This window comes from Falco punctatus, assembly GCF_963210335.1.
Source record: "Falco punctatus genome assembly, chromosome: 2".
In the NCBI taxonomy this organism is placed as follows: Eukaryota; Metazoa; Chordata; class Aves; order Falconiformes; family Falconidae; genus Falco; species Falco punctatus.
The window spans coordinates 37,092,787-37,117,531 of NC_137581.1; positions in this window are offsets into that span (position 1 = coordinate 37,092,787).

The following is a 24,745-nucleotide window of genomic DNA, read 5'->3' on the forward strand; positions in this document are numbered from 1 at the left end:
GCATGTTTCCTCCACAGCAATCAGACACAAGTAGAGTGAGATGCTCTCTGCCTACTTTAGGCACCTATTTATTTGAAAGTATTACAGGAAAAATATAGTCCAAAACCTCTGCATTAAATGATCTCTGCCAAGACAATTGTTTGCACCGATCTTGATCTACAGAAAGAAGTTGTCATAATGCCAAACACATGCATTCAGCTCTTTAAGAAGTTGTACCTTTTTATATGTGGCTCCATTTCTTAGGAATGAGGCCCATGTCCATTAAGTCTTAAGTATACATGCAGTCATCCACTGTGACTACTAGAAAAAATTCTATAATAAGCTGCTCCAGAGGAGCTGACAAAGAAATTCATAAAATTGCTCACCAGAACATGTTAGTTTTTTCTTTGTATTCCAAGCTCCACAGCTAAAATATGAAACAATTTCTGTGAAACGGTCATCGTTTGATAACATAGCAGTTAAAGGTGATATAATTTTATACAAAAGATATTCAGAAACTCAAATCTTTTGACTTCAACTTACAAATAAAACTTTCAAAACAGCCTTTAAGAAAGATAATTCAATCAGTTATATTTGCAAAGAGTAGATCTTAATAATTAAGTCAGGATTTGGTGGGTAACAAGAACTGCCCAAAAGCTGGGGAAAAAAAAAATAAATCCATATATACTTGCAAAAGTTTTAAACCATCTTCCATTATGTTTGTGCATATATTGGGCCATATGTATTAATACCTTCTGGTTGTACTGGCTTGGTCTATGGGTGTAAGACAGCAGTAAAAGGAATTTAACCAGCTGGTGAAACAAGGTTTATACCTGCCTTGAACTCATATTTCTTGTAGTACCAGGTCTCCAGGTAACAACTATGAATGTGGACAAAGAGCTTGATATCTACTTATATTTTGGGAAACAATATTCCCAATATTGGCAATATTGGAAGGTACATGGGAGGCACAAAACAGGGAGTTAAAGGAATGTTGCTGAGCATTTGTTAAGATGTGAAGTTTCATTCTGAAAATCTCTTAAATCATTAGTGAAAGGTATAATTTTATTCAAACATGCACATTATGTGCTTGTTTTAAACAATGAACATCAAACAGGGAGTGCTTGGAGTGAGTCCCTCACTGCAGACTAAGATTTCATATTCAGGAATTATCTGTGCAGAATTTCATATGAAACACTAGATCTGTTAAAAATGCTTTCAGTAAGCCTGTTTTAATGTCTTCTGCGCCCATGAGTGTTGATAACAATATGTGAGGATCACAGCTGGGGTGATCAGACCTTTCTGTTACCAAACAAACTGTAGTTATTGCATTTGTAGAAATGGCAGTCCATTTATCAAGTGAGTTAGAATGCCAATAAGTGAGTAGGTGAAAAAAGTTACAAAGATGGGATCAATGAATGAGGTACAAAGAAACAAACCAGAGCAGCAAAATATTCCCCAGTGCAGCTGAATACTGAAAAGTAAGGTACATGCGAGGTTTCATGGCACCATACCAAGTAAATTATCTCTAAAGTGCCAAATTTCTTAGAGAAATATGTGTGTCAGCTTCAGACAGGGTTATACCCTGTTGTCTGATCATTGCACAGTAAGTGGAAGAAAAATCTGGGTATTGTTTTTAAGTTTGAAGATGTTACAAATATTTCTACAGCAGATGGAAAGCAGCCCATCAGATCATCTTCAGATCACTCTATATTGTTGTTACATACACATACACACACAAGTATATAAAACACAAGACATCTGGATAAATTTAATGATACCACTTGATATCTGGGAAGCCTATCAAACTTGCTCAGAGGTTCTGTGCTCACCAGGAAAACAAAAAGGGCACAGAATGCAAACCTGCAGGGGGAATATTTTGGAAACATGAGCAGATACACTGGGGTGGGGGAGGGGGTGGGGGGAAACCACAAACAACAAAAAAAAACCCAAAACAAACAAGGAAATCTAAGGCTTCACATTATAGTTATGTCAATGTAATAGCTCCCTGGCGATGAGGGAGCAGACCCATCTCCCAGCACAGCCCTTTTTCTGATCATGTAACTATGACCCCTCTTTTGCACCCATATGGTTGCTCATCAGTTCTTCAAGTGAGACACAGAAAAGACCTAAAACAGCAGAAAAGTATTTGTTTGAGTTTGTTTGGGTTTTTTTCCCCTTTTTATTTTGGGTGGAGTAGGAAGAGGAGACATTTTAAACACCTTTTGCATTTCTCAGTCTACTCATGATGTGATCAGACATTGAACACAAGACAAATCTGAAGGGTGTGGGTACTCTATCAGTAGGAGCTATTTGTTAAATCATCTGAACAACACTTAACTGAGATCTTCTGAAAAGGAAGAAGACTTAACTTTACTGCTACCAGAACCTTGTGAAGTGGATTGACTAAGGCACCCCAGAGCTAGGCAGAAATAGCCTTGGAGTGATTAAAGAAAAAGACAAGAAAAGGGAGAAAGACCATGTTGTACCAGGCAAGCTTGTTATGGACTTTCATTGGTAGACCTGTATAAAAATTTTGTACCATCCTTTCTCAAAGACAGTAGATTATAGATGTGTATAATGTTTCAGTTGTAATTATCATTGATGATAAGCAATTAAGTTTGAAGCATATTTCCTTTCATATGCATTTCTTCTTGCGTATTAGTTGGAAGCTGTCTGGATCTTCACATCTGCACAGGAGACCTAGACCCAGGAGAGGTGGCAAGCAGCATTTCTGCAGCCACCTTTAGATGTTCTTCCAGTAGAAGGCAGCCTTTGTTTAGCCTAGGAGATAACCAAGAGATATTCCAACTACCGATGAAACAAATCAGTAAAAAGTCAGAGCACTCTGGCAGGCTTTCTACCATTGAGTACTGCCTGCTATTTAGGCCTCTTGTAAAGGCGGCTGCATGTTGTAAATAGTTTTTTGGCAGATCACCATTCAAGGCTCAGTGCCAGGGGTCTGCCCCTGGTCTTGTTGTAAGCCTGGATCCATAGGTTCACCTGCCATCATGAGGTCAAAAGTTTGGAAGGCACTGGTGCTATTTAAGGTAACAGTTTAATTTACTTTAAACATTAAAAGCAAACATAATGAAATCCAGTGCAATGGTAACTCTGTGCACCCTCATGCTGAGCAAATATATCGATCAGCCTTTGCAAAGATGTACTTTAATATGTTGTAAAACCTTGCTAATATAGTATAATAAATAAAATGGAGGAGGGTTAAGTGCATGATATTAGATCAGCATATTCTGTAGCAGAGATATGAAATGGCTCAGGGCATTTGCTTCCTAAAGAAGCATTAACTAGCTTCCATATGTTATTCCAGTGATCAATAGACAATTCAATTCCCAGACATTCATTCTAGCTCCCAGTAACATGATATTATCTAATTCATGTCCTACTTATTATGAATAAAAACAAGGGTGGTGTACACTGGCATACCTCCATTGCCTCCAAGGGAACTCTGTTGTGATGCTTTGGGCCAGACCTTAGTCAGGATATCTGCTTCCCAACTTTTCTTGGTGAGAAAAAGGAGGTTTAAGGTCACTAAGGAAAGACTACAAAACAGCTGCTCTGCAAGTTGATAGAAATATTTTCTTCAAATGGGATGACCTCGAAGTCAAATACATGGACATTTTTGGTATGCAAAACTTTGGGAGATAGACATTCTACATTTCTAGTTTTCTTCCCTTTCTCATTTGTTATTTCTATACATCCTACTCCTGGGATCCGCCTTTTCTCCTCACATATCAGCTGCTCCCTGGCAAGAAAAACGTTAAGGTAATACTGGAAACAGTTTTGATTCCCAAGCGCTTTGACTACCTGAAGCTCTCTCTAACAAGACATTCATGTGAACTACCATATCTGCAAAGGCACTGGTGAAAAAAGTAACATGATCCTGAGTCCGTCGTCTGCTTATGACATGCAATTTCCACCCATCTGTGAGGTCTTTTAATCCTCACATTTTTACATAATGCTATTGATGGAGGAGAAAACGAACCTTGGCTTGAAATGGCAAGGTTTTTTCTAGACTAAACACAGACTAATTTTTTTTCTGCAAAAAACTTCCGTCAGGATCCTGTGATACACACAGTTGATCAGTATTAGAATACAAAGTATCCTTCCTGAGCATCTAACAGCCCACCAGAGTACCTGCCAACTACACTTCTGCTTTGCTTACTCCGTGAGTCACACAAAGCATCAGAGACCTGGCTTTACCCCCAGAAGCACCATCCAGGGTCACCAAACCTCAATAAGGCAGAACAGGATGAGGTAATGATTTCTATTACTGGTAGTATAGTAAGTCATCATTCTTGTCCCATCCAGATGGTAGTAGGGAGGGAGTCATGCCATCCCCACGCTGCTCACTGAAGGGCACAGAATTGAGTTGTTCCCTCACCTGGAGCAGAGCACAGGGACATGGCAGGCTGTGTTCTGGCATTTGATGACAAATGAAATAGTTTACATCAAGTTCGTTTGTGTGGCTTGATGCAGCATCCATATGCAGACAACAGCTTTCACAGAGTTGCTATGGCCCTGATATATTGACTTCAATGGAGTAAATCCAAAGCATATTGGTGTAACCAAGTGAAGCATCACATTTCCATGGTGTGGAGGCTGAAATCAGAGTAATTGATGTCATTTCCAGCATACCATTTTATTTTAAGAAACTAGGGGGTTTTGTGGAGTTGAATCAGTACATTAATTCTGGAACCCTTCTGCAACAGGATGTTATTTAAATGTCTAACAATCAGAATAATCAGTACAGATGCCTAGAAAAGTAGACACAGTTCAAAAGTCTGTGCTGTTTAGTTTTGTTTGATGGTGGGTTTTTTTCCTAACAGCTAAAGCAACTGTTTTTCAGGGTCTGAGTACAGAGCATCAGCAATACTTAAATGTAATCCTTTGGGGAAAAACAGCAGCTTCAGCCCTCCCCCCCTACAACCCCACAGAGGAAAGCAGATGGAGGATGTCTTTTTGACAATAAAAACTCTAATAGGAAGAAGGTACAGACAAAAGCTAGTGAGATGTGGCTATTAGAAAGCCTGCAAAAAAGTCACAATTGTACAATTACAAGGTAATATTGTTGTGAAAGAGATTAAATCAATAAAGTGAAAAGGAAGGGAACAAGAATAAACTGCATTTATTTCTGCCTTTGTTGGTGTAATGCAGAAGCCTGGTCATTTCAAAAGTTCATCCAGATCTTACCGAATTATGTCCACTTAAATAAATAAATAAATAAATAAATAAACAAATAAATAAATAAATAGACAAATAGTAAAAAAAGAATGTAAATAAATAAATAAATCTCAAATAGGGATGCATTTAATCCATTTTTGCCAAGGCAACTTCATTTAGAGAGCTGTTTACCTTTCTGAAAAGCCTCATTAGGCATAAAAACAAAGAATGAAGTTGATTAATGTGCTCTAAGTGTGATGTTCAAATTGTAATTTTCATATACATAAATGGATGCTTCTGCTGTATTTTGTTTGATAATTTACAGAGTTAGCACCGTCCAAACCACTAATCAGTTTCTTTTTATGAAGACAGCTGCAGAAGATCCTTTTAGAATGTTAATTTTCGTTAGTGCCTTCGTTCATCAAGAACTAGGGTCTTTCTCACAGATAACCTTATCACTGTAAACTGGGCTTGGGGAAATTCAGTTCACTTGCAATTCAGTTGTTTGGAAAGTTTTTTGTTTATTTTGTTTTTTCAGTAGGGTAATCTGAAGAGAAGAAGAAAGACCAGCAAAAAAAACCTCAGGTGGACGGATTTAAAAGATAAAAGTGTCTATAAATCAAGACCGATGTAGTTTATCTTTTCCCCTCCTTTCCTTTTTTTTTTTTTTTTTGATATTATCATCTGCTGAGATGGCAGAAAAAAAGCAAGTTGCACAAAGGTAGCATTTCTCTAGGTACTATCTGTATATTTTGCAGGATGGTGACATTAATACAGATTAGTTTTAACACACCACTTTTCTAGTAATTCTGTTCTAAAGCCCCTTTAATGCAAAAAGGAATGCTACAATCGTATGCACGGTAGGCAGGCAGCAGCAAAGACAAACAGATTAATACACTGGGTTACCTTGTATGAAAAATCAGGTTTAAATGAGAAGCAGTTATAGTATGCTCTGCTATGTTTTACAGAATTGCCTCAGTTTCTCTCAGCAGTGCTAAAGCTGGCTCAGTAGTAGCATTAGTTTCTGTTAATTTGGAATTTTCATGCTCCAGTGATGGTATTAATTTTTTATGCCATTGTAAATAGTAAGCAACCAATCAAATGGTCTAAATATATTAATGTTCTGCCTTTGCACATAGGTATGAGAAGATTAGACTAATTCTGCTGTACAAAGAAAACAGCCTCATGGAAGCACTGAAAGAAGATTTCCTGTTACAAGGAAGAATGATTTTTCTCAAAATATTTTGCACAGGACCAGAACAAAATTAGAGGTACTCCCCTAGCTTTAATACTGCAAACAGCAGTAATGAAACAGTCTAGCAGTTTTTCTAACAAATCCAAGTATAAGGGTGTTAAATAAAGTCTGACAGTTTCAGAAATCAGTCTGAGAACAGCTGACACGTGTTCAGAGGCCCCTGCAGTATCTCCACAACAATTAGAGATCTGAATCTACATTTCAAAATGGAAAATGTCCTCTGTTGCCTTTGCCAGAAATACATGCTTATACTCCAACTTGAGTCCTTCGTAATAAATCTTCTCATCTTTTCCACCTAGTTTATACTGTGTCACCTCTTCTCATCTGCTTGATCCTTCCAGCTGCATACAGATGCCTGCCCACCCTGATCTAAGTCACTGAAATGATACTTAGGGTCAAGCAAGCAGATTTGGTATCCCTCTTGTGGAGAAAGAGTCACACTGATGAGCAGGATGGGATTTTCCAAAAGGCAAATTATGTTCTTTGGTTAGGCACCTTGAATATCAGTCTGTACAATTAATGCAAGAAAAACCTTTGCATTTGTGAACCCTCTGTCCTTCTGCTTGACTTCCATAATTCATTGGCTCTATGTGATGTGTTTATAAGTGATTTCACAGAACAATGAGAGAGACCAGTTGTGGAAGCTGTGTCCTAATGAGAACTGGGGTGGGGGTATGGATTAGAATGTACTATTGAACTGAGAGGATATATACTGAAATAGATAGCATAAAAGACAAGAAAAGACTGTAGAAATTAGAGGCATATGAGATGCAATAAATGTAACCAATAAGTTGAGAAAGGCTAAGAGCATCACTTAGGTTGACTACTTAAATGCAAAAGTAGTACACTGCTTATGCAAAAGGGCTTATTTTAGACAAATGAACTGCCAAAGCAACTACATTTTTAGGTGCATGAGAATGTCAATCTCCAGCTCAGATATGTGGAAACAAGACTATATTATATAGTGTATGTTATCTGTAATAAATACAGCGGATCAGGATGAGTGAAAGAAGAGGAAATAGAAAATGCTCTGAGGTCATAAATGATTATCAGAGTTAGGATGCTGAAGGCTGATAGCAACAGGGGTATCTGAGTCAGAAAGGCAGAGTGTAAGAAGAGAAATGAAGAAGCACTACTACTGTTAAAGAAACACAGCTATAGAGGTGTTACAAAAGCCTTCCTTGCCCATTTCTGCCTATTTTCTTTGTATTACAGGTATACAAAGTTGGGACTGTGAGATTGTCACTATGTAGTCCTGTTGCTGCTACTCCTGCTGCATGTGGGATCATGCCAGGCCATAGAAAAAGGAAGTTAACAGACAGAAAAAAAGGGGGGGAAAACCAACCAAGTAAGCAAGTAGTTAGACAGTAAGGGATAATGAGAATCATGGCATAACTGTCCTCATTTGGCTTTAGAGGGACTTTGACAGCCATTTGGCACACAGAGAAATAATTTCTTACATTTTGACAAGCCAAATGTGGCACCTGATACATGAGCTGTATTCAATGCTCTTTGTAACATCTGCAAAGTAGGGATTGTCTATCCATTCCTTATGTTTCATTACTTTACTACACAAAGCCCATAAAAGTGTAAACAAGTCTTAATAGGAGAGACATTTTAACTGAATATTCTGAAAATCCAGACCACTTGGAATGATGTAACAATAATAGTTTTTTGCTAATTTATAACTATCCTCAAGAAAAAATGTTTTGATATGATTAAACACATTATCAAATTGATATAAGTGCAGAAAACAAAGTAAAGTATGCCAAAATGCAGATGTCTAATAACATGAAGCAAAAAAAAATCTTCATGTGCTAGTATATTGTGTCTCTTTGTGGGGAAGTTCTTTTTCTCTGAACTCCCCCAAACAAGCTCTGTCTGAAACATGGTTCACTGAAAGTACAAAAGTTATGGGAAAATTATATTTTCAGCTAATGTAATCACTGAGTGAAATCATCTTTTCATTGAAAAGACACAAGATGCCCTGGAATATATGAAAGATGGTATGTAAGTTTATAGTAGCTTTTTCTTAGAGTGATAATTGAATCCAGCAAACCAGATTCAACCGTTAATTGTCCCTGCTGATATTTAGGGATTTAATACTGTTATTATCAAAGCTCATTTTGAGCCCATATGCTGGCCTTCTGCCCTTGAATGTTACTCATATAATAGGCAATATAAGAAAAAAATCTATTTCCATTAAAAATTTTGCAGTCACATAGCACATTCAAGAGACTATAGTAGCTGCAGCACATTCTGATGTACAATTCACAATTATATACAATCAGGCTACAATGAACAATTTGAAGAACTAACATTGAGGAAACCTACTTCGAAAAAAACTCTAGGAGCACCTTGATCCAAGTATCCATATTTATAGGCACACAGGATAATTTAGGCTGCAAAAGACCTTTGAGGGTCGTCTAGTTCAAACCCGGCTCATAGCAAGGACAAATTCAGTTTGAGCGGGTTACTTGCTCACTGACCAGCTGAGTTTTAAACATCTCCTAGTAGGGGATTCCACAAACTCTATGGGCAGCCTCTTCCAGGGACTAACCACCTTCACTGAGGACTTTTTCTGTTTAACTCCAGGTGGAATTTGCCTTGCTGCACCTTGTTTCCACCCCCTGCTGGCTTTTCACTATGCCCGTCTCTCAAAAGTCCTATGACCACCCATTAGGTGGTTGTGCACGGCAACTAGATCCCTCTTAGCCCTCTCCTCTTTGGGTTGAACAAACCCAGCTCTCTCAGCCACCTGCATCACGTGCTCCAGCCCCAGCCACCATGGTGACTCTCCCCTGGACTCACTCTGCCTTGTCAAAATCTGCCTTGTACTGGGCAGCCCAGCACCGGGCACAGTCACCCACTTGCTGTCTCACAAGTGCCAAACAGAAGGGAATGACCACTTCCCTCCACCTGCTGGCTATGTTCTTCCTAACGCAGCCCACCCTACCATCAGCCAGCCCTAGGGCACACTGCTAACCCATGTTCCAAACTACTGTCCTCCAGGACCCCTCGTCCTTTACAGCAAACCCCCCAAATCTACCATTTCCCTGAGGCTAGAGCTGGCTGCCAGGTGATATGGGTGCACGGGGTTATTGCATCCTGGGTGCAGGACACCACATTTCCCGCTATGAACATCATGAGGTTTCTATCCATACATTTTTCCAGACTCCCAAGAGCTCTGTGAATTTCAGCCTTGCCTTCCAATTTATTATCAGCTACTTCCCATTACAGTTTCTGAGAGTGCACCCCACCCTACTGCCTATTTCCTTAAGAAAGACAATATGTAATTTCAGCTCCAGTATTGGTCCCTCAGGTATGTCACTTATAACTTGTCATTGCTACACTTTGTACATTGACCCACCACCCTTTGAGCCACATGAAGTCTCTACAATTTGAAAATGATAAATTTGTGATTCTAGCTTTCATGAAAAAATTATACTAGATGTGTTGGATGGGGACACTGCAGGCTCATAATGACTAGGAAAAACTGACAAAACAGTTGCAGGTGGGTAAAAGTATCCCCAAGGAAGAAAAAAGATTAATGTTATTAACTTAAAAGCTGGAGAAAACTTGAAATGTTACATACTCCCAGAGAGTTAAGACAACACCTTTTACCCTAAAAGAGTATTTGGGAAAGTTAAAGACAACTAAGTATGTGGATACATTTCAGCAGAGTTTAATAGTCATATCTCAAAAGAACAGAGTAAATTTCTTCACCACTTTTGTTGGCTTTGGATCGATGATCTCATTAATTTATCCGGAGACCAATGTAACTGTTCTACCTTTTATGGTGTCTATACTCAGCTTCACTTTGGTCTCTCCAGCTAAAATTTACTCCCTTCCTCTTAATCCTTTCTCCACAAATATAAACCCAGATGCTACCTGGTGCAATAAAACAATGTAGACTCTTCCAATAGACAGAAATCTGCCTATATACCTCATCATAGAATGTTTAATAACTCTCTTTACGACATTAAAAATTGTTACAGAAGGGGAAGATTAATTGTTCTTCATGTTTACCCTTATAAGACAAGTAAATTAGCTTGATTTGTATCATGAAAGATTTAAAGCGAAAGATTAAGAAAATGTTCCTTATTAACTACAGGAAAAGACTACCTAAGTTGTCAGTTTAATCTAATCCCTTTTTTTTAAAAAAAATAATAATAAGGTGATGAAGAGAACCATCTGTAAATGTCTGAACTGTTCATGTTTCATAACTATCCATACCATCATCCATTCTCAAGACACTTGGTTTTCTTGGCTGAGGAACTTCAAAATTGCATAAAAGCTACAGTGTGCCATGGCTCTGTTACTAGGGTTTGTACAGCCAGAACCACTCAGCGCCTCAGGACAGATGTTTGAGAAAAACTTTGCATGCAGCAGGTCTAGCAGGCAGTTCTGGACTGCTGCAATTATATAAAAATATTCCATCCCTTAATGAAGTGTGTTGTTTAGAAGGGTCTGAGCTGAAGGGTCATTGAGGGTTGTGGAGCAGTGCTTGTGCTGGCAAGCCCTCCTGCTGAAGCTCGCCAGAGGTTGGACTTTGTGACCTGAGTCCCTTCCAACTTGATTTATCCTGTGAGCCTATACTACAGTTGCAACTCACCATCTCAAAAACACTGAGTCTTCCTTTTACTAATACTAGTCAGGCCTGACAATTACAGTATACTTCTATCTACTAGAGGGAGTAAACAGAGACTTGAGATTGTACTTCAGTCCTACAATAGCTATTACTCTTCAAAGCTTCAAACAGAATGCTTTTTTTTCAAGCATTTGCTAAATGCTATTTAAAGTGATCTTGAAATACTCCATTGTAATGACTTAAAAAGGCGTTCTATTCGTAGGAATTGTAGACCTAGATCCTGCAGCTCTACCTCTGTTTACCTATGAGAAAATTAGACACAGGGAGATCTTGTAAGACTTATTGCCTGCTCACCTGCAAAGTTTTTCCATGAATTTGTGTCAATAGGTAAGGAAGCCTTTATTAAAAAAGAAGAAACCAACCAACCAACCACAAAATACCCCCTCACCCGCTGAACTGAAGTACCAGGAATATAACGTAGTGAAAAATATTAATAGAGTACAGTTCTAGGGCAGAATCTGAAAAAGAATCCAGATGGGAAATTTAGGAAGGCAGAATGTAATTATCCAAACTGGACTTTCATCAGAACACCAGGGCTGGCACCACTGCTGTTCTGGAAAAAGCAGTGGAATTTCTAATGAGCAAAAGTGGTATAAAAAATGGTTTTACTCAGTATCTTCATGCAAGTGTCCTCCCATGTTTTCCTGGGGTATCAGCCTGATGGTGACTCAGAGAAAACTATGCTTGAGTCATTTATGGAATTACCAATGAAACTGGACAACACATCACCAAAAGAAATACAGGATAATAAATGTGAAGACGATCAGCCACAACAATTTTAATTCATTTTTCTTAAGCTGCCAGTTTAGGGAATACAAGGATTGCTGTCAGTAAGCATGGTCATAAAGAGTTGAAGAGTCCTACATATTCTGCAGAAAGATATTTGCACAAACGTGCACATTCTATTTGTAAGTCATTCTTTATAAGATTTTCAGGCATCCAAATAAGGAATAGAGATAACTCCATGCAATTTATGTAATCATAAACTACTGGTAGTGAAATCTTACTCAAGGCAAACACACTGAAGTCTGTTGACATAAGTTGATCAAACAATTCTCAACAACCAGATTTCTAAAAATCAAAGTCTACTTGTGGGTAATTTACAACTAGGAAAAGGTCATGCTTTGTTGATAAATGATTCATTAGATGTAGTCTGCTCAGTACAGATTATTCACTACATTAATAAACAGAATAGATGACTATAATATTTTGAAAACCCCTTTTATATTCAACCTTTCAGACATCTAGCTTTTAATTCAAAGGTTCAGGATTCTTCCTAACTATGTTATTGAAAAGGTGCCTAATGTTAAAATTGCACCACATTTTCCAAAATCTAAGTCCTTCACCATCTGCTGTGATACACATATTTTTCTCTTAGTAAAAAAAAGATGATAAATTAGAGAAGAAGCAACTTCCAAATCCAAGGATTCAAATATGCTTCCTCTAGCTCCTTTGCATTTAACCCCCAGGATCTGGTCCTGAGCATATAATCTAATAAAGCTCATACACTATCACAGAGTCAGAGTGCCTTGGACATGTGCTATTTTCATTGCATTTAAGGTTTGATTCTGCAGCACTGAAGGCTACAGAAACACTTTGCTTGACATCTACAAAGGCTGCAAAAAGCCATGACATTTTATAAGCAGAAGATAGTTTAAACTTGCATCTAAAAATACAGTAGAACTTTTTTTATTATTTTTTAAGAAACACTACTTACTGAGAGATCAGCTGTGTACTACACCAGATCAAGTTTGAGTGGTTTTAAGAAGCCACCCCATGTAGAGCCCATTACAATAATCCAATTTTGATAGATGAAATCCAAGCATACATACTCTCTTGGTGATTTCCTGCCCTGAAAATATTTAAATACAACGACAGAATTACAGTATTAAACATATTTCCTTTTTGATATTCAATAGGCATTGAAATAGGAAACTCTAAAGTGCATGGCAGAGCTCTTATACTTTAAGTGGTACAGTGTATATGCATAAGCAGCTCACCACCAGTGAGATTTAACAAAGTTATTCTTAATAGCCTCTCTGAGTGCTTTGTCTTCATGAAGTACTGGCCTTTTTCTACCTTATAATCAGCATTTATAGATGGCATGTCAGTCTATCACTAGGACTGTACCACTTCTGCCCTCTGCATGTGCCACTTCCATGAAAGGCCAATGGAGGTAGCTCTTTTTGGAATGCCATCTGAAGAAATGGTGATTACATGAAACATTCTCCATAAAACAAAGCAAGCCTTATTACCAGCTTTGCACTCAGGAAAGAACATTTCATGTTAATGACTCTAACATGCTTTCCAGTAGATATTTCATCACAGGAAAAGAGTATTGGGACAAAATATGGAGAATCTCACATGAACAGATCATGACACACAAAAACTAGACTTGCTTCTTGCTTCTATCAGGTACAAGCAGTCAGAAATAATCTTGAGGATTTCAAGAATATTTCCTGCCATTTTCTCTTCAGAATATGGGAACACCCAATGAAAAAGATTTATTTTTTCAGTGATCTTTCCCCGTATATGGCAGTTGCTGCATTAGTACATATGTAAGAGCCAGGTTTGGCCAGCCATTTTTATTCCGCTAAAACTGGTATCGCAGATTATACTCAGACTAAGAAATCACAGCATCAATTCAAAATCTCGTTAAGTCTCCAGCACAGTTTCAGTCTCATTTTGGCAAGACATCCAAACATGCACAAGTACTTCAACAGATACCCTTTCTGAGCCTCAGTTTCTCTGTTAAGGAAATCTGCCTGAAATATCATTCTACCTTAACATCTGTCACAGCCATTAGAGGATAAACTTGAGGCTGGCAGGTTTCGATTATGTATCTGTAGTTACATAGCAGGCTTATTTTAAAACTCTGTGGGAACAAACAAACAAACAAACCAAAAAAAATGCTAAAAAGAGAAACTTGGGATCTGGATGTGGATCTGATACCATTTATTTTGTATATTACTTTAAACAAATCCAGAGTTGCCCCCTGTCCTTTTCAATTTGTATTTTTTAAAAAATAAGGATCAAGTTTCCTTTTGCTTTGCAGAATTGTTATCTGTGGGCTCACTCAAAAATTGTAATGTTCAAAACATCAAACATTTACACAATATAATTAATTGCAGTTGTTACCACATAATACTGTAAAGGAAGACTGAAAGTTAAGGGAAAACTTTACAAAACTGCTATTTAGGATGCATGGACAAACAACAGCGTTTTCACAAAATTCTACTGAAATTAATAATCTTATTTCTAGGTCATAGTTCCATCAATGGAATAAGGTGTCTACACTATCACAGCTACTTTGGTCCCTGACATGAAGATTTTATAATAAGATATTTTTAATAAACTGACATTTAGTTGAGAAATTTACCCTTTAAATTCTTACATAACATTTCTTGCATTGTCATACATCGATAAATGTAAAATTCTCCACTGGGAGCAAGTGAACTTGAAAGACAAAAAGAAATTGAAAATGTACTTTAATTTTATGCATGTTGGTATTCTGAGAACTAATGATAAATGAATAATAATAAATTTTTCTATTTATCAGCTTTTAAAATGTGTGGCCTTCATATATCTTTGTGATTCTAGTTTCTTTTCTAGAATAAACACACTTTATTGAAAAGAATATTTACTGGAACAATGTTCAGTAGGCCAGAAATATACCCAGTAGCTTTTGAGTGCAAGTTCATATGAAAACAAAAGATGTATTTCTTTCCCTGACTGCGTACTTGTAGCTCAATCTATACGACCAAACAGAACTGCATATATCAACCATTCTACTTGAAAATAAACTAAAGAACAATTTAGAATCAGTATTCAGTGAGGATATTTATAGAAGAAAATCACAGATTATTTTTTCACAAACTGAGGAAGATATGATATTTATCAAATACAGTTCAAAATTAATAGATAAATTACAAGAGAGTAATGAATGATGTTTACCACACGAACTCTTATAGAAACCTCTTTAAAAAGTCCTACATAATTTCCTGCCTTCAAACCAACCTCTCCTCTCAACCCCTTGTCCTAACTAAAAGTTTCCACTCCAGATAGAAGACAGAAATTGTAAGTCCAGTGGGGTTTGTATTGTACTGACTACTGTTTGTAAATGACACCAAGCCACAGAAGTGGTAAGCATGGTCTTCAAATAACTATAGCTGTATATGCTCCATGAACATTTGAAATCAAATATTTTGATTCATGTCACTAGAACAGGCTTAAACACAAGGCTCACTCACATCACTGTGAGACTTTGCTGATGTTCGTGGAAGTTGCTTAAGAGAACACTGGCACAATAAATCAAGTACTTAAAATGAACCACAACAGTAAATGTGTATGACAACGTAGATTAGCTTCTTAAAAGGCATACAAGTATTTAGGAGTATGAGTATATGCAAAACATACCTTTGGATTGTAACTTGTATTTGAGTTACGACTAAACAGTTCTTACATAATCAGGAACTTTTGAAAGTAATGACCTACTTTGCTGATTGAAATGGCATCTTACACCATTAGGTTTTGGATAATAAGAATATGAGAGAAGTCTAGGAGTATAATAAAACATTTTTGATACATCAAGAAGAATTATACAGTTTCACTTCCATTGTTCTCATCCTCTTAAATTTAAGATCCAGAGCCAATTTCTTAGCAGGTAGGATTCACCATAACAGTACTCAGCCCAACCCAGCTACAACAGCCATGTTGCGATTTCATTGACAGACCACTCTAAACACATCACTTTGCTAGACACTGCTATAAATAAACCACTTACTATGACGCATATGGGTATAAAAATCTCATAAATTATAATAACAAATATTCAGCAAAAATTTACTCTATGAGACAAGGAAGCACTTCTATCATTCCCTAAAATTTACTCTTCCCCTGGTGTATTCAAGTGATTAGGTAGTCCACACCATCATCTAATCATTCTCAGAAAAGACATGAGACTTCATGGTTAATAGACTGATCCAATACGACTTTCTCACCTTAAGTGCTCAAAAGTGTAACTGCCTTTCCTAAAAAAGCAATCTATGCAATTACATAGCAAATGTAAACATTAGAGGACTGAATTCACTGAAAAGTGATAACAAAACACTACATGATGAAGTTGTATCACTAGGTCTTTAATGAAGAATATTTTCTTCCTTACTGAGTAATTTTAGTGTATGAAGGTGCAGGTCAGATGGAGAGAACGCTAACCACTTCAATGAAGGCATAACCTATGTCCATATTCATCATATAATGAAAAAAAATTTCATGTTGAGTTGGAAAAAGACCCATAAAAAGAACCACAGTAAAGAGTAGAGAGAATAAGAGTAACTGCCCTCATTTAGTAGCCCATACTTATGCTATCGAAGTCACAAGGGAGAGTAATTAAATTTAACGGAAACTACCCATGATTTGAAGCTGCTCTCATGTTAGGAATGCAAGGGCAAGGAATTCACTGTACAGTTCGACTTCAATTATCCAAATTATTCAGTGTCCCAAGGTAATCAGATAAAAGTGCTTGTATCATGTTAGAAGTAACAGTTTTTGGGAAACATAGACAGTATATAGAAATATATGTCACAGAACTGAAGACAGATTAGAGAAGCTTTGATGCTCAGCACAGCCTAATTGGGTAGAAAATTTCACGAGAAGAGTATTAAATAGATTCAGTTTTTAAAATGAAGATACAAGTTAAACTGGTGATTTTTGATCAAACATTTATAAGGCGTTCACTTCTGTGTAGCAATAAGTACTGCCATTGTGTTTCCAAAATTGCTTCAGAGAGCATGTAAAGGTCAACATGCAAGTGAGGTGTGATGCACAGTGTTACCCAGTAGGAAGAAGGGAAGGAGAAGCAGCAGTGTGCTAACCTGCACGCCTTTGGACAGTTTACTCTTTCTGCCCCTCAAGGATATGTCAGTAATAATCTGATAACTCCATTTCTGTTTCAGCACTGGAGGGTCTCTCTAATTTTTTTTTCCTTTTGTTTAATGGCAGTCTAATCCATACTTGCATCCAAATCTTATAAATATTTTTTATGGCATTCATTCCTAAGCTTGCTAGAAGCTGTCATCCTGAATGACTGTTAGCTTCCCAGTCATCAACAAATCTAGCCTTTTCAGAACAACTTCTGTCACAAACATTGCATCCCAAAATGCAACAAACAAACAAACATTAGTGGTGACTATGTTTTACGAACAGAAGAAAAACCTACAGATTACTTCTTTAAGATTCTAGGAAAGTACTTCTTATGCAGAATGGGGATACTAATATTAGACAATTACCCTTAGTATTTTAAACTATTGCAAAAGTGCAAGAGTATGATAGTGATTTGCACATCCATCATTGCACAGCTTGGCCATCATAACAAAATAGGCTTAATGCTATTTAAAAAAAATCAGCTAAAGGTTACTCAATAGCTTATAAATCTACACCTGGTTGGAGTAAGAATTTTGAAAAAGGTTTGGCAGAAAGTAATAAGTGGGGATGATTATTGAAAAAATGACATCTGGTTACACAAAGTTGCCATATTCTAAAAGTTTCATCTCTACAAAGATGACAGTCATCATATAATTTAACTCTAAATAGTATCTTTGAAAGCTCTTCTAATATTGAAATACAGAAAACTGTTCAAGAAATCTGTAATAAAAAAAAAAGTGGAACAACATGACAGATCTTCAAAAATGCAACTGAAACTAAATATTTTTCTGTTCATGTATGAAGCAATGATCTTCATGTTCATTGTACATTTATCGTGTTCATACATATTTGAAATGAAGACCGTAAGTAATGCTACGTAACATTACGAGAAAATAAAAAGCAAGATTTAAGTCCATAAGAAGCATAGACAACAACAGAAGACAAAATATCTATATCTGCTGCAATATCACATGATTTCTTAATGAAAAGAGTTAAAAAAAAATTCAGGAAAAAAGTGATTTAACCCACTGAAATAAGACATAAACATTGACTAACTGTATGAGAAAAACAGGTATGCTAAGACAATGTACAGAAAAAAAGAAAAATCTTGTTTATTACCCATAGTGTTTTGTCTCATGCATTTATAGCAATTGATTAGTATCTAATATTATAGTTGCCTTTAAAATGAAATTTAGGCAAATAAAATGTATATATACTCATATTGATATATTAATAATAATACAAAGTAATAATACTCTAGTTGTATGTTAGTAAATTATGTATTAGTAAAACAAACATTACAAAAAAAATCCAGAAAAGCTATATTACCACATATCTATTTTTTTAAAACAGGTTTTTATTACAGCACAATGAGCACTTGTTGCTGCAATGCACCTTGAAGTCTACAAAGCTTTAGGATGATCAATGATTGTATCTTGCTAATGTGCAAAGATCTGACATACCTTTTTCCACTGCCTTGCACCTTTCAGCACCAGTTATCTACCTTTTTGCAAGGCAACAGTACACAGATTTTAAAATCACACTATTCCATCTGAAAGCATTGAGAAAATGAGAACTCATCTACCAAGGAGAAGAGCAGAATCTAGATCATCTGGAGCAAGAGCCAAGCACAATGCTTTGTCTTCTGATAACCAGTTTGAAGGATAGCTTAGGTTCCTCTATTGCTTCCATGTTCTCTGCAAAAAAGAATTTAGTGTACACGGACTGGCAAAGGGACATCACATAAGTCCATTTAACTTAGTTATACTGTTGGTAGTTCCTTCATTAATGAAATCATTATTATTTATATTATGCTTGCCTTAAAGGTTTGATTTATTTTTAAAAAATAAATAAATAGAAAAAGATGCTAAAAACCTATTGAAGATACTGTTTTCCTAGCTCTAACTTTGCAATACCTTTTTCTCTTTTCTAATTGATTCTTAAATTTTTGGCTGTTGACTCTTCCATCAGGCCACTAAAGGTGTTTTGAAGTATTTGCCTTGCTGCAGTGCTCATGACAGAGCCAATTTGTTGCAACAGAGATTTCAGCATCCTGTGCAGTGGCTATCAGAACAAAGCAAAACATACACAGGTTTAGAGATACTGCCTTAAAATCTGGCACTGTGTTCAAAGATTGATCTGTATAATACATCCTGTCCCTAAGCACAACTCTGAATGTCATTCCTATTAATTCAAAGGTCCTTTCAAAGACTGACCTAGCTGGATTCTATGTTTTGCTGGGTTTATAATGAAACTCTTTATACCCAAAACAGGTATTGTAACACAGCGTTATGCTCTCTGCTGTAATGCACAATTACCTCAAAGAGATATATATAGAGATATATCAATATGTCAATTACCTTTAATTAAATGAATATCATCTCTTTAGAATCAGATCTTTGCCAAAATATAAAAAGAAGTGTTGTGAGTTGGCTAGCCAACCCTTCATCAATTGGCTGATTGCTGACAGCTCAGTGGTACATGAATCAAGAGCCAGAATGTCATTTGCTAACATACTGGGAAAATTATTTCTGGCACCAAACTGCACCTGCATGTTATAAGAAAATGCTTTTATACATCTCCACAACCAATGCAATGAGACCAACGGAACACGTCTGGTTGTCAAGTCTTGTATGCATGTCACTGCATTAATATGGCAGAGAAAAATATTTGATTTCTCTAAATAAATCCTAACAAACAAAACTAAGAAAAACAAATTGATTCATTTTGAATGTCAGTAGATGCATCTGCAAAAGACTGCATAGCTTAAAATCTGAAAGCCACTACTGAAAGGAAAAATGAAGACTTTATATATATCTCCCTAATTGAGGGAGGTCCCTGAACCCTAAGCGTGGCAAGACTGAAGATATATGTTCTAGCATTCCTCTATTGAGCAGTTAGTTCAAGCCTTTCCTCCTCTCCTTGGAGTGCAAAGGTGCCCTTACATCTTTCTGTAACCTCATTCCCAGGCAGTATGAGTGCAGACCTATGAATTCTACTGTGGGACCAAGAAGCTAAAAGCTAGGGACCCTGGTGTCTTTGGGACAGATTTAAATGATTGAATACCTAAGTGAGAATTTATAGGTAGAATTCAAAGCAAGTGATATCACCTGTGTAACCTTAGTACTTCATTGAGATACTTAAGCAATATTACCTTAGATTTCTTCTGTGGAGAGAAAAAGCACACCAAGAAGATAATTTAACTCATTAAAATCAGTATATGTATCTGTATCATGCTGTCTTATGCTGCCCTTCTTCATGGAGTACTAAGTTTACAGCAATGGGTTCTTGACTTCTGTGCCTCAGTCAGATGGGGTGAATTTTCTGTAGATGTCCTAGGACAAAGTATTGAGCTAAATTATTTTATCCATATAACTCCCACTGCAATATGATAGTAAGCTGTCTTCTTAGGACTGTATTTCTAAGCATGTTTGGAATGGTTCATATCTGTGTATCAAGGTACCTCTCTCTTGCTTCAGCCTAAGGCAGTGGTAGAGGGTAATGGTCAGTGGTTCAGTGCCTAGACAGAGACCAGTGACCAGTGACTTTCATCTCCTTCTGGTGCATCTTGCACTCCCCTCCTCATGAAACGGCATCCGTAAGGTAGGTACTTACCTAGCATACTCTATAGCCTGGTAAGTGAATTGTTTTTCCAGTACATACAGAAAGGTGGTATTAAGAGAGCACTGAATTTAGATCATCTTTTCCATAAAGGGACTACTTTAAACACTGGGCCCCCATTTGGTTTAAAAAATAGCAAGTATCTTCTTTCCACTTTTAAAGGTCCTTTCTAGTCCTGGCCCTTTGACTGGACGCTGCTGGGTATTTCTGGTTTTGCTTTCCAGCAAACTCTTTCATTCCAAGATTAAACTCAGGGAAAATTGGGGGAAATAGTTTACTACCTCCTGTAGCAATATAGAAACCACATAGATTTGGGCTCCTGGCCTATCTAATCCTCTAACAAATTCCTAACATGTCTTCCCACAAATATCTCTGCAAATCTTTGTACAATGCTACAAAGTACGCAACACATTCTCAGACCTATGCTGAAAATTGTGTTCTAGTGGACTGCAGGCCACTATATCTTAGTCCACACACAAATCCCCAGGGAGACCAGTGACAGGTGATAGGCAGTCTGGATTTGGCCCATATATTCAAGAGACAGACAGTCTTAAACAGTTCAAAAGCTAAACCTTTCTCCATTATTTAGTCTATGGGAAGAGATAATTTCCTGGTGAACCTGCCTAAAGAAACCAGTGAGTTTTTCTTATTCCTTTTGAAAAGGAGAGGCAGCTGTCTCCTCTGAAAATATGCAAGACTTTTGATCCCAGGTGGACATAAGTTCTTCTATGTAATTCTGTGTTATACATCTGAGCTTTGCTAAGAACACAGTGAAGGCACATTCTAGTGTTTCTCAGTGGGTAGGTCTAAATTGCTCCTGTCTCACAATATTCATTGCTGGGATCTGAAGTGCCTGTGAACTCTGGAAACTGTTCTGAATTGTAAGAGCTAGTCTCTTTATTTGACACAACCTTAAGGCTCATTTTGAACTGTACCCAAAAGTCTTAGTAAAAATGGTCTTCAAGTCTAACATCCAGTATCTTCAAGTGTTTTTATGTTTTTTTTCTACAGGACCAAACAGACTCTCACAGAATTAAGGTTATTGTAGAGCTACAGAACACTATCATTCCTAACATAAGTACTTTTAAAAAGGTACTGTTCATCTGCAGTTGTTTGGTTTGAAATGTTAAAATTGAGTAGTATAATGTCAATATCCATATTCATGGTTGCTCAACCATTCTGTGTTGTATAACTGCAGCTGGAGTTATAGAAGTACTGAAAAACTCTGCAGCCAGCAATGCACTTTTAAAAAACCTTCTTTTGCCTTCAAAGACCTTTTAAAAAAAGGCAAGCAATTATTTTTTTTTAAATGTTCTCCATTTCAGACACCAAATTTTAGCTCACTGGTCATTTCTATAGCTAAGTTACGAACAATTGGAACACTGCAAAGAGTGTGACACTTTCCACTACTGAATTCTGAACAAATATAAAGATAGACAAGAGCAGCTTTCTAAATATTTCATCATTTTGTGGGTAACACATAACAACTGACTGCAACATTTATTCATATTCTGAAAACATTACGTGGGGTCAGAAAAAACCTAGATTTCAGTTCTTACATTAACTCCCAGTTCAAATTTAAATTATCTCAATTAAGTTATCTTGGAAATGACAAGGAAATTTATATCAGGGCCATTTTATTTCTTTGTGGTAGGAGGAAACTCCTTGGACCAGACGATAATATTGGGCAGCAGAGATGTCCATGTCTGGGAGTCATCCAACACTGCACCTTGAATCAATACAAAGCAGTGGACATTTGGGTACAATTCATTTGTCATCAGATCAGATGAATGACATCTTTGAAAGTGACTCCTTTTTTCCAGTGATAATAAACAGAAACTAAGATAATCGTGTATCCCAACCTAGGTAAAATTCAAAAGACTGCGTTTTAGATATCTCAGAATCGTTTGATTTTAATCTGTCTCTGGAAATCCAAAATTATTTTGATGACTATTATACTACGTATAATCTTGTCACAAAATAAGTGTTTTAGGTCAGGCTGCTTAAGGAATCACCACCAAGGAGTTTGAGTGAAGTAGGTTTAATATGAATTTGTGGAAATGCGACTGCACAAGATTCGATGGCAAGGTTCACTGTACTACTTATTACGTGGATGAAATGCACAAACATTAATCAAACTGAAATCATGTCAGAGTGGAGCTGGAAATAGTTTATGAAGATCAAAGACCTAAGAGCAGGGGTCTTCAAACTACGGCCTGTGGGCTGGATACGGCCCCCCAGAGTCCTCAGTCCGGCCCCCGGTATTTACAGACCCCCCCCCGCTGGGGTTTGGGGGGGAAACCAAGCAGCTGCAGATGACTGCCTGCCACTTCATCCACGAGCCGGCCCACTGTTTAAAAAGTTTGAGGACTCCTGCCTAAGAGGGTAAAGATCTTCCCGTTGAATCGGACTGTTTAGAGTGGACCCCCTTGCTTTCTAAACTCTCACGGCATTTAGGTGCAGCTGGATCCAGTCTTCATCTCAGTCTTGGTCAATGGGTTCTGTCTAATGGGAAACATACAGCAAGTGAGGTAAAGAATAAAGGGAATCCTTCTGCTGAAGTTTCAAAGTACAACCCATTGCTTTCTAAACTCCCATAGAGTTTAGGTGCAGCTAGGTCCAATCTTAGCCTCAGACTTGGAGAGCTGTATGTATTTAAAAGGGTGAAGGAGAGAGAGAGAGAATTTGTGCACAATTCAAGATAATCCATAGGATTTTAACAGCAAAGCAAATCAATAATTTTTGTTCAAATCACCCAAATAACCTAAGCGCTTCAAGCTTGTAATGCTTACTGTAACAAAGGTATACCTGTTGAAAGTTCCCCTTGACTTCAGTGAAGTACTCACATCTGGTGTCTTTTGCATTCTTCAGTGGGCGGAGGGTTGAGACTCAGGGAGGTGGGGTATCAGCCCAGGCTGTGTCATCGGCTTTCAACGACAGTCCCCCTGGTATTGCAAACTTGGTATTTCACAAGCCTTGAGCGGCATCCTGCTCAGAGGGAGATGCTGGTTGCAGCCTGCTGTGGTCCAGGATTGCTCAAAAGTGTCTTACTTTAGGACCATTTATATGGCTGTGAGATGATTGGCATTAGTCATCTGTAAATTTCCATCCTACCCACAACCTGAATCAGTAATTTTTAAAAAAATTCCAAGAAAAATAGTATTGTTCCACACAGGCTATGATCCATGTAGGAGCATTCCAGGTTTGTCTGGGAACAACTTATTTTCTCCATTCCTGTTCCCTGCTTTGATCAGTCACTGGGAGTTGCAGTACAGACAGTACCATTCTCTGCCTGAGTCAAGAGTTACTGGTATGGACAAGGAATGCTGAACTGCCCAGCTTATTACTAGTCAGCAAATCCTGGGGTTGTAGAACAGCCCAGAGAAGGGGGAGAAGTGCATCAACACAAACCTAATTTAATTTCTAAGTTCTTTTTTTAAAGACATACCATATGATAAGGTGAGTTCAAAAAGAACAGAAGTAGGCTGGTATATGATAAGTTCTTTCTTCTTTTAGAAAAATGTGTAGTAACTTCAATACTTGCATGAGGACTTGGGCAAATACTACTTGAGACTAAATTATTTTTATCTACCCAAGAAGTCATGCTAAGCTAGGATAATCTCCTGCACTTTAGGTCTATTCCATTGGAAAGGTGTTTAGGAAAATGTTAGGGATTTCAGTCTGCTAAGTCATTGACACATCTCACAATCCATTTCACGTGGTCTGATCATGAATTTATTTCATAAATAAAATGAAATTTCACTGCAAAAAAATTGAAGTTTTCAACTCTGAATTGCCAGACTTTCGAAAAGTTTCTTATAACTCCTATGCTGGTTGTTTTAAGAAGTCAGTTACGCCAGCACAAACAGAAAAACACAGATACTAATTTTAATACAACAAAATGTAAGAACAATGCTGCCTAATAACTATATTGCCATGATTTTTCATCACTCCTAGCTTACACTGTGTGACAATAACTGTTTAAGTCTTATTTAATTAAGAATTTGGATTGCCCTATGTCCTCTTGGTCTCAGACTATGTAAAATTTCCTTAATGGACTGGAAACAGCTGAAAAGCTAAAAAACATCCTCATGTTTCCTTTCCTATTTGAAGAGAGGTGAGTAAACCCAAGAGAC